The sequence below is a fragment of the Pan troglodytes genome, chromosome 22 (assembly GCF_028858775.2).
Source record: "Pan troglodytes isolate AG18354 chromosome 22, NHGRI_mPanTro3-v2.0_pri, whole genome shotgun sequence".
In the NCBI taxonomy this organism is placed as follows: domain Eukaryota; kingdom Metazoa; phylum Chordata; class Mammalia; order Primates; family Hominidae; genus Pan; species Pan troglodytes.
The window spans coordinates 36,598,534-36,603,137 of record NC_072420.2 but is presented as its reverse complement, the minus strand read 5'-3'; the positions used below and the strand labels follow the sequence as shown (position 1 = coordinate 36,603,137).

Below are 4,604 nucleotides of genomic sequence, written 5' to 3'. Positions count from 1 at the left end.
AAAACCAAAATCAGAAGGTGCATGAATATATGTACACATGTATGTACAGACTTAATGTCTACATCCCCCAAAACAGATTTAAACAGGTAATCTCAACATTCTAAATTCAGAAGGCAGAGATAAACAGTTTTGTTTCTAAATCAGTGGTATTACTAGCTGAAATGTTTAGTAGAATACTGCACCTATAGTTCAGCAGTACTTTGATTATATCCCATTAAAAAAATCAAAATAATTAGCACATTCTTCTAATACCAAATAATTCTCCCACTTTTTATTTATTTTGACATACTGATATTTCCATAAACTTGCAAGTGGAAGATAAGCTGTTCAATAAAAGCTTTCTTATATATATAATATACAGAAATTATTTTAAAAGTCTGTTCATATAACAGATTATTTTGGTACTAACAAAAAACTAAGATACAAACAATTGGCTAGAAATGAAACCATCACTAACCCAAGACGCACAGGGCTTTCCTGCACTTCATTTCAGGAAAAAATTCCAAGTAATTCTTACTGTGTTAGAAGAATAAAGTACATTTGTCATAGTATATATTATCGTATTCTCTTAAAGCAGGGACTATTTAAAGTATTTAAATTAAACAATGTCCAGGCTTACTTTTGTCTGTACTTTCAGTAATAATCATATCACTGGTTACACACAATTCTCTCCTCATGCAAAAAAAAAAAAAAAAAAAAACACCCAAAAAACAAAAAAACCCTCAGTTAATTGTTTTCTTAAGTCTAATTAAGCCAAACAAACTGATAATAACAATTTAATTAGCAAGCTGTAAATGAGAGAGGTATAGAAATTCAGCAGTTAAACTGTATTTCCTGCCTATAGTACTGCTGCTACTTAATCTATTTGCTTCGTGTATTAGAAGAATTCATAGGCATTGATGGTCAAAATAAGAATTTCAATATTGCAGCAAATGACAGAAGAGTGAGAGAAAGAGTTCCTAACGTTGTGACAATCTTAATGATCCTTTAAAAGGTAAAGGATTGTGTGCCTATGTGAGGAAAGGGGTAAGAAATAAAAGCAGGAGGTTAAGACAGGTATTTAAAGGGAATGCTGAGATAGCTACATTAGAATATTTATTGAAAAAAAGCTGCTCTGAAGTCTGCCCAGTGTACCAAAAACATACAATAGAAAAAACCAAAACAAAAAACAGAGGAGACATTAGTGCAAGTTTAACCTGATAATTTATTTGTGGGAAAAAAGCTAGTTTTGACAAGAAAAAGTTCAGACCTTTTCTTGTAAATACAAAGAAACACAACAGGAATTTTAAAGGTAGTAGGCCAGAAAATGCAACGGTAACTCTTACAACCCTTTTCAATTAAACAGACAAATCAAGTTGAAGACAAGCGTTAAAATACTACTCAGCCTGAATATTTATCAGTCTTTATATCCTGTTCAGTTGGCTTTTGATTAAAACAACAACAAACTTTATAAGAGCTACCACCACATTTAGAGTGATGACAATAAATGTTCCCCCCCAAAGATATTGTTTAACCTCTAAAGCATAAAAAGTTATATGATATCTTATACAAATTAACCAGTGTTTTTTACAAAAGTAATGCGGTTTTGGACTGATGATATTACACTGTATTTGTGGTAAAGTACTATGCACAAGAATATATTTTAGGCATTATCAGTCTCTATAAGGTTATCATTTAATTCTTGGCAATATATAATAACTGGTATGCATTTTGGTACTTAAGTCATGAATTGTGGAGAACAAGAAGCAATGCATTATAGTAACAGGGTTTATATCTAACAAACAATTGCAGCGTTGAACCAATCTCTTCTATGAACTTCGTGATTTCTTTTGCTGTTGGTCACTTGCAGTAGATCCTTGATTTGATTTTTCCGTATTCATGCTTTCTCCATCTACAGTCTCTAACATTTCTTCATCTTCGTCATCATTTAGGTCTTTTGAAATTGTCTAGCTAGTTTGATGATATTGAGTCCTTCATTGTAGTGAAACTTCCTTTTCATTTCAAATTGTCGCTTTTTTTCTTGTTCTTCAGGTGAGAGGTCACTATCCTCCTCTCCGCTGCTATCTTATTCCTGAACCCGATACTTTGGCTCCGAGCCTTCAGCAGCAGCGAATTTCTTAGCTAAGATATCTCGTTCCATGGTTTCAGTGGTCTCTGTATCACTACATACATATTCATCATCACCTATAATACGATGGGAAGAAGTGCTTGGTTCATCTATTTTCATAAACCATAGTCTTTGTCTGCTGGATGATATGTCGCCAGGATGTTCATTTCATCTCACTTCTGGAATTTTTTTGCTCAGCTCCTCGTCCACACTCCCGTGGAGCTGTTAGGCCGACACCGCCGTAAAGGAAGTCATAGAGGAAGTTGTTCTTGAGGTTCTCCTTGATTGGCCGGTGCGAGGCTGTCCAGGCCGTCATTGCCGGGACTTCCGGCTCTTGGCTCAGGGTGGCTGCTCGGCGTGGATCGGCGTGGAGTCCGCGAAGAGAAGGGTCGGACACTAGCTGAGACCCGCAGGCAGCCGTGGGGCCCGCTCACGGCTAAAGCAGCCGCACCCGCTGTCTAGGAAACGGTTACCTGAGCGGTTGTCAGAACACAACGACCCAGACGCCAGAGCCAACGCCAAACGGGTAGAGGCCTCTCGAGCGCCCTTAACCACCGGCATTTGACTCGCAGCTCACGGCGAGACTTCGGCCTGGAGCCCCCGCGCGGAGCGACGCCGACGCCGACGCCGACGCCGACGCCGACGCCGAACACATTTATTCTTATTTCGAATGAGCCATTTTTCCCCCACTGGAAAACCTCCCTTCAATTAGGAAGATGAATTTCAAAGGTTCTGAAGAGTGGGTTAGCAACTTTCGTCAGAGTCCTCTTGGAAAGGTGAAATTGATGGTTCCATAGGGGAAAAAAAATTGGTTTCCCAATCTGCTTCTGAAAAGGAATTCTTCTGGCTGAATAGGTTGGTAGGTTGAGTCGAGTGACCTTCCTTGGGATGGGCTGCATTCTTCTGCTGTTTGATCCATGGAATCTTGGCCATTTTTAGGGCAGCCTAAGGGTGTGAGTCTGCTCTGGGACATATCGAGAGGCTGTGCTGTACATAGCAGTCCTTGGGCAGTTGGTCGCGGTTAGGATGTTGATGCAGACAACGTTCCATGTGGTTCCCCTGGAGTTAGCTGTACTCCTCTGGGAAGCCCCCAGGTGACCATTCTTTCAGAGTCCTCCGGAGGATGTGAAAAACCAGGAAAGCCTCCCTAAGGTCACACCTGCCTGAATCTGGTATCCATCTGGGTACATTCAGTCTCTGGGGACATCTGCTGGCCTAGGTTTATGGGTTGATGGACAATCAGTGGATAATGGAATCGGAAGCCTTAAATCAGACAACTTTCCAGGTCTAATCCAAGCCCTTCATGCTATTGATGAGACTGAGGCTCAGGTAAGAAAAAGAACTGAATGATGTTTAGAATCCAAGTGTCCTGACTCGTTCTTCAGGTCACTGCTGGGTCAGGGGTTTTCAAATAGCAGTGACCTTAATCACTTGGATGCTTGTTAACCATGCAGATTCCTGGGCTACCTCTATGAGATTCTCGTTTTCATGAATACTCTGGGTTAAGATTATATAATTAAAATATAATGTGAGCTATATGGGTAATTTAAATTTTTCTAGTAGCCCTATGATAAAGGTAAAAAAAAAGTTTAGTAATATGTTTTAATCCGTTGTAGCCAAATTTTAACATATAATCACTATAAAAAGTTATTAATGAGTTGACTTTTTTGGGGTACTAAGTCTTTGAAATTTGGTGTGTATTTTACAACACATCTAATTTATTTATTTGTTTATTCTGAGCCATTCTTCCTGATGTTCTCCCTCCCCCTACCCCCAGCAGGCCCCAGTGTGTGTTGTTCCCCACCATGTGTTTATGGGTTCTCATCATTCAGCTCACAATAATAAGTGGGAACATACAGTGTTTTGTTTTCTGTTCCTGCATTACTTCACTTAGAATTATGGCTTCCAGCTCCATCCATGTCCCTTCAAAGGGCATGATCCTTTTTATGATATATATATACTGCATAGTATATATATACTGCATAGTATATTCCATGGTGTATATGTACCACATTTTCTTTATCCAGTTTATCATTACTTTATCCAGTTTATCATTACTTTATCCAGTTTATCATTATTATATACATGGTGTATATGTACCACATTTTCTATATCCAGTTTATCATTGATGGGCATTTGGGTTGGTTCCATGTCTTGCAATTGTGAATAGTGCCACAGTGAACATATATTTGCATGTATTTTTAAAATAGAATGATTTCTATTCCTTTGGGTATATACTCAGTAATGAGACTGCTGGGTCCAATGGTATTTCTGCCTCCAGATCTTTGAGGAATCGCCACACTGTCTTCCACAATGGTTGAACTAATTTGCATTCGCACCAATAGTGTGAAAGCATTCCTATTTCTCCACAACCTCACCAGCATCTGTTGTTTTTAGACTTTTTAATAATCACCATTCTGACTGGTATGAGATGGTATCTCCTTGTGGTTTTGATTTGCATTTCTCTGTTGATCAGTGATGTTGAGCCTTTTTTCAT

At 38.7% G+C, this 4,604-nt stretch overlaps 1 pseudogene; it reads right to left on the bottom strand.

Moving 5' to 3' along the window:
- Window positions 1–1,649: 1,649 nt before the first annotated feature.
- Window positions 1,650–2,512, bottom strand: LOC107970133 (protein phosphatase inhibitor 2-like; annotated as a pseudogene).
- Between the last annotated feature and the right edge of the window lie 2,092 nt (window positions 2,513–4,604).